Source organism: Oryctolagus cuniculus, chromosome 2 (assembly GCF_964237555.1).
Source record: "Oryctolagus cuniculus chromosome 2, mOryCun1.1, whole genome shotgun sequence".
Taxonomy (NCBI): Eukaryota; Metazoa; Chordata; class Mammalia; order Lagomorpha; family Leporidae; genus Oryctolagus; species Oryctolagus cuniculus.
Window position 1 is genome coordinate 185,253,438 of NC_091433.1, and position 10,835 is coordinate 185,264,272.

A 10,835-nucleotide genomic window follows, 5' to 3' on the forward strand; every position below is an offset into this window, starting at 1 on the left:
TTTATATATACCACATTTTCTCTATTCTTTCAACTGATGATGGACACCTTGATTGATTCCAAATTTTGTCTGTGTGAACAGTGCTGCTATAAACATGGTGGTACAGGTATAAAGTATTCAAGTCTTTTGGTTATATACCCAGTAGTGGGATTTCCGGTTCATATGGCAACTCTATTTCTGGTTTTTAAAGAAATCTCCACACTGTTTCCACAGTGGCTGCACTAATTTACATTCCCACCAACAGTGTATGAGTGTTCCCCTTTGTCCACACCCTTGCCAGCATTTGATACCCTCTATGCTTTGGATTTTTGCTATTCTGACAGGGGTGAGATAATACTCATTATGGTTTTGATTTACATTTCCCTGACGGCAAGTGATGTTGAGGATTTTATCAGATATTTGTTGGCCATTTGTATTTCTTCTTTTAAGAACTGTCTATTGAAGTCCTTTGCCCGTTTCTCAACTTGATTGGTTGTTTTTTTGTTGTTCAGTTTTTGAAGTAGCTGGTATATTTGGGATGTTAATCCTTTGTTGGATAGATGGTTTGTGAATATTATGTTACCATTCTGTTGGATGTCTCTTCACTCTATTGACCCTTTCCTTTGCTGCGCAAAAGCTTCTGAGTTTGACATAGTCCCATTTGTTTGGTTTTGGTTTTGTTGCCTATGCTTTGGGGGTCTTATCCAAGAAGTTATCCGCTATACCAATGTCTTGGAATGTTTCCCCTATGTTTGCTTTCAACAACTGCATAGTCTCAGGCCTTAAATTTAGGTCTTTGAGCCATCTTGTGTTGATTTTTATATATCATGAGAGGTGTGGATCTAATTTCATTTTTCTACTTATATACATCAGATTTTGCCAGCACCATTTGTTGAAGAGGTTATGCTGACTCCACTGTATGGTCTGAGCACTTTTGACAAAAATCATTTGGATGTCTATACTGTGGGTTAATTTCTCTGTCTTGTTTCATTTATTTATGTATTGGTTTTTATGCCAGTACCATGCTGTTTTTATTATTACTGCTTTGTAGTATGCTTTGAAGTCAGGTATTGTGATACCTCCAGCTTGATTTTTCTTTTTTAGGATCAAATTGATTATTCTTGGTCTTTCGTGATTCCATATAAATTTCAGCATTGCTTTTTCTAATTCTGTAAAGAATGTCATTGGTATTTTGACAGAGATTGCATTCAAACTGTAGATTGCTTTAAGCAGTATAGACATTTTAATACTATTGATTCTTCTGATCCTTGACTATGTTTCCATTTTTTTTTTGTCCTTGATTATTTCTCTCATCAGTGTTTTACAATTTTCATCATAGAGATCTTTCACTTGTTTGGCTAAATTTATTCCTAAATATTTGATTTTTTGTGGCTATTGTAAATAGGATTTCTTTCTTGATTTCTCTGTGAGTTCATCATTAGTATTCAAAAAAGCTACTTTTTTGGTGTATGTTTGTTTTTAACTGGCAACTTTACTGAATTGCTTTATCAGTTCTAACAGCTCTTTGGTAGAGTGTTTAGGTTTTTCCATGTACAACATAATGTCATCTGCAAACATGGACAATTTGATTTCCTCTTTTCCAATTTTGGTGCCCTTTATTTCTTCTCACCACAAACTACTCTTTCTAAAACTTCTAGTACTTTATTGAATAAGAGTGGTGAAAGCAGACATTCTTGTCTTGTTCCAGATCTGAAGGGAAATGCTTTCAGCTTTTTCCCATTCAGTATGATATTGGCTGTTGGTTTATCATATACAGCTGTTATAATTTTGAGGAATGTTCCTTCTAAACCTAATTTGTGGAGAGTTTTTATCATGAAGAGGTGTTTAAATTTATCAGATGCTTTCTCTGCATTTATTGAGATGACCATTTTTTTTTTTTTTGACAGGCAGAGTGGATAGTGAGAGAGAGACAGAGAGAAAGGTCTTCCTTTTTGCCACTGGTTCATCCTCCAATGGCCGCCATGGCCAGCGCATCGCGCTGATCTGAGGCCAGGAGTCAGGTGCTTCTCCTGGTCTCCCATGCGGGTGCAGGGTCCAAGGACTTGGGCCTTCCGCCACTGCACTCCCAGGCCATAGCAGAGAGCTGGACTGGAAGAGGGGCAACCGGGACAGAATCCGGCACCCCGACAGGGACTAGAACCCAGTGTGCCAGCGCTGCAGGTGGAGGATTAGCCTATTGAGCCGTGGCACTGGCCCATATGGTTTTTATTCTTCATTATATTGATGTGCTTTATGACATTTATTGACTTGAGAATGTTGAACCACCCTTGCATTTCTGGAATAAATCCCACTTGATTACAATGTATGATCTTTTTGATGTGGTTTTGGATTTGATTTGCTAGTATTTTGTTGAGAATCTTTGCATCTATGCTCATTAAGACTATAGGTCTGTAGTATTCTATTTGTGTCATGTCTTTGGTTTTGGTTTCAAAGTGATGCTGGCCTCATAAAAAGAGTTTGGCAGACTTCCATCTTGTTAAATATTTTGGAATAGTTTGAAGAGTATTGGGATTACTTCCTCTTAAATGGGCTTTGCCTTGATGGAAGACTTGATTACTGCTTCAATCTCATTGCTTGTTATGGGACTGTTTAGTTTATCTATATCTTTTTGATTTAATCTTGATAGTTTATATGAATCCAGGAATTTATCTATTTCTTAGAGGTTTTCCAGTTTATTAGTTTAGAGTTCTTCATAGTAGTTTCTCACGATCCTTTGTATTTCAGTGATTTTGGTTGTAACATCTCCTTTTTCATCTCTAATTTATTTGAGTTTTCCCTTTTTTTCTTTGTTAGTCTGGCTAGAGGTTATCTGTGTTGTTTATATTCTCAAAAAAATAACTTTTTGTTTCTTGATCTTTTGTATGTTTAGTTTCAGTTTCATTTATTTCTGCTCTATCCTTACTATTTCTCACCTTCTGCTGATTTTGTGTTTGGTTTGTTCATGTTTTTATAAGTCTACAAGATGCATCATTAGATCTTTAATGTGAAACATTTTTCTTTTTTAATGTAATCACTTAATGCTATAAACTTTCCTCCTAATACTGATTTTTCTGTATCCCACAGGTTTTGATATGTTGTGTTTTGATTTTTATTTCAAGAGTGTTTTTGATTTCCTTATCAATTTCTTCTATGATCCATTGATCATTCAGTAGTACGTTGTTTAATTCTTTTTTTTTTTTTTTTTGACAGGCAGAGTGGACAGTGAGAGAGAGAGACAGAGAGAAAGGTCTTCCTTTGCCGTTGGTTCACCCTCCAATGGCTGCTGCAGCCGGCGTGCTGCGGCTGGTGCACTGCGCTGATCTGAAGCCAGGAGCCAGGTACTTATCCTGGTCTCCCATGGGGTGCAGGGCCCAAGCACTTGGGCCATCCTCCACTGCACTCCCTGGCCACAGCAGAGAGCTGGCCTGGAAGAGGGGCAACCGGGACAGAATCCGGTGCCCCAACCGGGACTAGAACCTGATGTGCAGGCGCCGCAAGGCGTAGGATTAGCCTAGTGAGCCGCGGCGCCGGCTGCTGTTTAATTCTGAAATGTTTTTTGAGTGTTCCATTTTATATGAAATCAGGATAGCTATGCCTGCTCACTTTTGTTTTCCATTTGCCTGGTGTATTTCTTTCCAACCATTCACTTTCAGTATGAATGTATCTTTGTTTGTGAAGTGAGTTTCTCGTAGGCAGTGTATAGTGGGATCCTGATTTTTTATCCATCAGTCAACCTTCTTTGGTTTTGTCAATTTAATCCATTTACATTCAAGGTTGATATTGATATATAAGAACTAAGACCTGTCATTTTGTTGATTGGATAATTAATCTATCTGGTCTGTTAGTGAATTTGGTGGGGTCATGTGTTTTCTTTTTCTTTTCTTTTTTTCCTTTTTTGTCTGTAGAAACTGGTGTTTATTTTCCATCAACCTCATTTCCATGTTTGGGTCAGAGACTGTGACAAGCAGCCTACGACCACTCAGTGGTTGTTCCCACCCACTCAGTGGCCTGAGCAGTGGGCGCTGCAGACCAGTCTTAAGTGGCAGGCTGAGCACTCCAGTGTTCAGTGGGGAACTGCTGAATAGGCACAGAGGGCACCTGCATGCTTTCAGACCAGTCAGCAACCTCAAGCTGAGTAGCAGTGAACTCAGGCGCTGGGGCCATCCATTTGCCCTGAAACTCCTCCTTGGTCCCAGATTTTTCAGCAGTGGCCTGCTCTTCTTTTTCAATCTCTTCAGGATCTCTGTAGAAGTAGAGATCAGGCATGACCTCCCAGGGGTGTTCACGGGAGATGGCACCACGCATACGCAGAACCTCCCAGGTCAGCATCCATCACATCAGACCCATTGAGCGGGCTCCCTTGTTTTGCATGGGATGGCAATGTCCATGTAGCGCAGAGGAGAGTCTGTGTTAGACAGAGCAATGGTAGGCAGGTTCATGTAAGATGCCTCCATGAGAGGCTGGTGGTCAGCCCGAGGATTGTTAACCACCAGAAGCCGTGGTTCCCGGAGGGCTGCCTGGATCTGGTTAGTGAATGTTCCAGGTGTGAAGTGACCAGCAATGGGAGTAGCTCCAGTGGAAGCAGATAATTTCAGCACAACCCTCTGGCCAGTGTTCCTGGAGGATATCACACTGACATCAGCAGAGTTTTCAATGGCCACAATAGCATGAGCCACCAACAGCAGCTTCTCCCAGGTCCTCTTCAGATTGATGATGTAGATGCCATAACTTTTCCTTTTGTAGATGCACTGTTCCATCTGGAAGTCAAGGTTGGTGCCACCTAGGTGGGTTCCTGCTGCAAGGAACTTGAGGACGTCCTCATTCATTTGAAGGACATCAAGGGCTCCGGACATTGTGACAGCTTCCCCTTAAGTTACACCGGGAATCAAAAACAACGCCGTATGGACCCCTTGCTAGGTAGTGCAGAAAGGGGGGGCATGTGTTTTCATATTTATTTCTTTTCTGTTTTTATTTAAAAAATTTATTTGAAAGGCAGAGTTACAGAGAGAGAGAGAATGGCAGTGAGAAGACCTTCCATCCACTGGTTCACTTCCCAAATGGCTTCAACAGCCATACCTGGGTGAATCCAAAGCCAGGAGGCAGAGCTTCTTCTGGGTTTTGATATGGGTACAAGAGCCCAAGTGGTTGGGCCATCTTCTGCTGCTTTCCCAGGTGCATTAGCAGGGAGCTGGATCAGAAAGGGGACCATATAAGACTTGAACCAGCAACCATATGGGATGCTGGTAATGAGAACAGGTGCTTTACCTGTTGTGCCACAGTACTGGACACTCATGTTTATTTCTAATGCAGGACACCCTTTAGAATTTCTTGTAAGGCTGGTCTGATGGTGGTGAATTCTCTCAGTTTTTGCTTATCTGGAAAATACTTTATTTCTCCTTCATGTTTAAAGTATAGCTTTGTTGGATATAATATTCTCAGTTGGAAGGTTTTTCATTTTAAGACATTGGATATATCATCCAAAGTTGCAGGATGCTGGGGATCTGTTCTTTGCCACACATGTTGCCCTGACTCTAACACTGATAGCCACAGAACAAAGATGTGCTGTGTGTCTTTTTGATGCCAAGTAAGGCACTCTGCATGGCTGAGAGGGGAAGGAAGCAAGATAGCTTCCCGCTCCACACTTAGCAGTTGCTCCAATCCCAGTCAGGTCTCCAGGCTGAAGTAAAAGTCAGTGGGTGACTGTGGAGTTCCATCTCAGCTAAAACTCAAGCAATAATTTCTTCCTACCTATGACACTAGAATTTGGGTCCATATGATATCACCTGTGCTTATTAATAAATTCCCAATATTAATAAGCCCATCTGGGTTCTTGCCTAATATTCAGAGAATTCTGAATACCGACATAAATGAACAGGCAGCGTGGTACATTTTCAAGCTTTTATTCAGTGAGAGAAATGCATAGGAGAGTGAGGGCTTTATCTAAAGGAGAGGGTAAATCTGGGTCCATACCAAGTACCAGGAACCAGCCATCTGGAGGAGCATCTACGCCAGGAAGCATGAGGCAGGTGGCCCAAAAGTCACGCACCCTGGAGGCACAGGGGTCAATGTAAGCCCCATACTGACAAGAGGCCAAGGAAAGGAAGGGGTGAACACACTGTGCCCCAGACTTTTAACCCACTTTCAAAGGGGAGTGGTTAATTAACCTGATTGACCGGCGGGTGCACAGTTGTGGCCAGGTAGGGGCATGAGGTCACACAGGGGCGTGGTGAAGGTGTGGTCTTCCAGCTCACAAACCTAATCAGTTTTAACCTGTATGCCTGTATTACCTTGATGTGGTAAGATGGCAGCTCACAGCTCACAGCTGGCTGCACCTGTAGCTGGCTGCAGCAGTGTCTCTCTCTTCTCTCCTCTTGGCCTGTGGAGTCTTCATTTTGTTGTTGTTGTTGTTTTATTTGCACTTCATTGCTTAAAATTTCTATGAGTCAGACTCCTAGAAATGTAGTCCTTCCTTTGTTGTGTTCATACCCCAGAACAGCTTAAGTTAGTGTGACTATACTCTATTCAGCCGTCATTTTCTCTATTTATAAGAATAAATGTTTCCTTTTGATGACTGGTTTTTGCCTCTGTCCTGTTCTTTCTGCTATTGAGTACATTTTGTAAATTATTATTTCAGATATTAATTTTTTTCATTTTAAACTATCCAATTTGCTTTTTTAAAAAATGTGCTCTCTGTCTCTTCGTAGAGCTTCTATTCTCCGTTCATTTCAGGAAAAAGCATCATGGAGCATAATAATAGCAGTTCTTTGGAGACTTTGAGGTTTCTAACAATTGAGTTGCCTTAGAATCTGCTAGTAACATTTCTCTTAAGAATTAGTCACATTTTCCTCATTCTTTGTATGTTGAGTACTTTTCTATTTTATGTTGAACATTGTAATATTGCATTGTTACATTCTTGGTCTTGTTATATGATTTTTAAAGATCTATTTTATTTATTTGAAAGACAGAGTTACAGAGAGAATTAGAGACAGAGAGATGGCCACAATGGTCGGAGCTGCACTGATCTGAAGCCAGGAGCCAGGAGCCTCTTCTGAGTTCCCCATGTGGGTGCAGGGGCCCAAGGACTTGGACCATCCTCCACTGCTATCCCAGGCCACAGCAGAGAGCTGGATCGGAAGAGGAGCAGTTGGGACTAGAACCGGCACCCATATGGGATGCTAACGCTTCAGGCCATGGCTTAACCTGCTGCGTCACAATCCCAGCCCTGGTCTTGTTATATTCTTTGGGAGAATGTTGATATTTGTATGTTAGTAGACAATCAACTTACTAGGTTCATGTCATAGCCTCTGTCTTGGTTTCTATGATTGATGGGCTAAATATCTGCTTAGTTCTCAGAGACTTTGTTCTACTGGTTAAAGTGTATCTCACTCATAGCCTAGGGGTGGAGCCTGAGACCTGCCCTACTTTATTTATAAATGAATCTCCCTCTCTAGGCTCCCTTCTGATTCTCGCTTTACTCTTGAGTTCTAGGGGAGGCTCCTTTCCTTGTTGTTGTAGTCAGAGAGAGAGGATTTCTGTGAGACTTTTAGCCACCTCTAGGTCACTTCTGTTGTCTCTCAGTTCCTCAAAAATGGTCTTATTTGGGGGAAAACTGTAAAGAAACATTAAGACAAAAGAAAATTCACTTGTAGTAGCCATTTCTCCAAGGTTTATATTCCTTTACATTCAGCAGGCTTTTGTTTATTTTTTTTTCAGTCCTAAATAGCTTTTTTCCCTTAGAGTTGTATGTTATAACCATCAGAAAAGCTGATTTATGTTGTTTATGACATCCTCCTAGAATTAAAGCCTATGTTTCTTTTTAAATAACTGTTCATTTTTAAGCTTATTTTGCTGCTGTGGTTTGTTCTTTTTCTTCTTGATCTTTTCACATATATTAGTAATGGGTACATCCTTGGACTATTTCCAATAATTTAATGCAGCCCATACTATGGAGTTGTCCTCAGCTTTTTCAAAGATGATTCTTTTGACAGAGGATTGCAATTTGTATGCAGAAATGTAACTGATAGAGTTAATTCAGACTACACAGTGCTCATACTTTGTATTTTCCATTAGGGGCCTTTGAAACAATGAGAACAACTTATGTTTTGCTATTCTTTATAGATTCCCTTCCATGAAAGTCATCCTCTAAAAACAGGAGTTCTTAACCTGAGTATGAGTGTCTGGGGAAAGGGCTGTGTGGCATTTGTTGGGTAAGGATATTTCCTGAAGAGCCTTGATTAGATTCTCAAATGATTCCATTCCTTGGAAGGCTAAAATCCACTATTCACTATCAAGGGTCTAGGTGGTTTTAGGCAAAACTTAGAAGAACCTATTTTTTTTTTTTTGTATTTGAAGGAAGATTTGTTTCATTATTTTTATTTAAGTGATTGCCTTTGTCCTAGTTTTTAAAATTTTATGTTTACTTTGTTAATTTAAAAGTATTTAAGGGACTGACACTGTGGCACAGTGGGTTAAAGCCCCAGCTTGCATTGCTGGCATCCCATCTGGACGACAGTTCTAGTCCCGGCTGCTCCTCTTCTGATCCAGCTCTTTGCTGTGGTCTAGGAAAGCAGTGGAAGATGGCCCAAGTCCTTGGGTCCCTGCACCCATGTGGGAGACCCAGAAGAAGCTCCTGGCTCCTGGCTTTAGATCACCTCAGCTCTGGCCATTACAGTCATTTGGGGAGTGAACCAGTGGAATGGAAGACATCTCTCTTTCTTTCTGGCTCTACCTGTCTCTGTAACTCTGTCTTTTAAATAAATAAAATAAATCTTTTAAAAATATTTCATTGATGAAGATTGAAATTTTAAGGTTTACAACATGCTTCTTCCACTTTTAAAAGCTTATTATATATTACAGGTTGGACTTTGATCTATTATTGTCATATGAGTTGCAAATAATTTCTTCCATCTTTGTCTTTTGTGTTTCCTTGTAATGTGCTTTTCTATGGAAATATTTTTATTTAAAAATTTATATGTAAACATTAATGAGATACTCTCTCCCCCCACATACCCTTTTTTTTGATTGTAGATCTTGATTCATAGTTTGAAAGATTTTTCTATTTAATCTGTGTATAAAGGAAATCTAATACTTGCAAAGTTTTAATTTTTGCATCTAGATCTCTGATCCACTTGGAGTCTATCCTACTAGATGAGTTAAAGTATGAATTTTATGTTTTCTTCTTAGAAATAGACATGTAGCTTCATTATGATTTACTCACAAGTACATATTTTCACCAGTGATTTCAGATGTCAAACCTTTTAACTTTAAATAAACTAATTTTCAAGTGTTGCTTTTTAAAAAGATTTATTTATTTGATAGGCAGAGCTACAGAAAAAGAGAGAGAGAGAGATGCAGAGACAGAGAGAGAAATCTTCCATCTACTGGTTCATACCTCAAATGACCACAGTGGCTGGAGCTTGGCCTATCTGAAGCCAGGGGCCAGGAACTTCTTCAGGGTTTTCCATGTGGGTGCAGAATCCCAAGCACCTGGCCATCTTTTGCTGCTTTCTCAGGCCATTAACAGGTGGGAATTCAACTGGTTCCCAGACGGGATGCTGCAACTGCAGGCAGCAGCTTTACCGTTACGTCACAGCCTCATCCCCAAGTATTGATTTCTTAATTTGCATTTTTCCTTTAGAATATTTGCTAATTGTCAATACCGAATTTTTTTAAATTTTAGGGTCTTTATAGAATGTTATAATACTTGGTGGTGCTAGAAATGTTGTAATTTAAATAATTTTAAGTAGTTACCTCATATTACTAGGTTCTAAAATCTGGTGTTTGATGTGAAATATTTTAATCCAAAGACTGTGCTCATTATTGTCTGGACATTACCACCATTATATAAAATTCTGTTCAGAAAAGTTGATGTTTCATCCAAAATAGTTAATATTCAGCAGTAGGAATTCAACTTTAACTCTTTTGTTTGAAGAGTCTATCTTTCTGGGAAACAGAAGCATAGACTTTTTGACACATTAAGCATTAAGTACATGGTCCTATATATTGCCTAAGAATTGAGATCAGCCTTTCTTGGATCAGACACAAGCAACAACTAGCCAATATTCCAATTTGGGTATTTAGCCATAGACAGCTTAAATATTTCTTATCATTATCGAGAGTTATTAGTATTGATCAAATATATGGTTTTGAGATTACTGAGGAAGAGACAATCACCATATCTATTAAGCTTATGATTTTTTGCTTGGGTTCATTGTTTGGATTTGACCATATCACTAGCTTTTGCTCTTTTATATTAGGATTTACCCATTTGCCTAGCCTCTTTGACAATATCCCAGAAGAGTCATACACATTAGAAAAAAGGGTGAGCTCTTTTACATCTAATAGAGTATTTGTAGAGTGACCCCAAGAGCTTCATTGAATAGAAGCTGAATAGAACCAGCTTTGGACTCTCTCTGTGTTGGAAGATTATTTAAAAACACCCTAGTACAACAGCTTCAATGGCTAAAAATTATTAAGAAAATAGTTTTTGTGGTTTTATTTTTGTTAGAGAGGATGAATAAGTCACAATGTCAAAAAAAAAATCAGCTAAACAAGAAAGGGATTATAAGAGCTTCTAGGGTCCTTGAGGACAAAATATTTCTTCAGAGGCTGTGTGAGGAAGGGAAAGGAAGGCTTGAAGATGATAAGATTTGAGAGCGGAAGTGTGGAGAATCTGACAGAGAATCCATTAGTGAGGAAATAAATCCAGACTGTTCAGTAATTCCTGGCTGATATTGCACACAGCCTGATGTCTCAGATGGACTCCTGATAAAGGCTATCTGATGATTTATGGCAAAACTGGGGCCAAAACCTCATCTTCTGGCTCTAGTTCAATGTTTTCTTTTTTCCTTTTCTGA

The 10,835-nt window shown here is 39.5% G+C and overlaps 1 pseudogene; it reads right to left on the bottom strand.

Moving 5' to 3' along the window:
* Positions 1 to 3,948: 3,948 nt before the first annotated feature.
* On the bottom strand, positions 3,949 to 4,884 carry LOC100354011 (small ribosomal subunit protein uS2-like; annotated as a pseudogene).
* Positions 4,885 to 10,835: the final 5,951 nt, after the last annotated feature.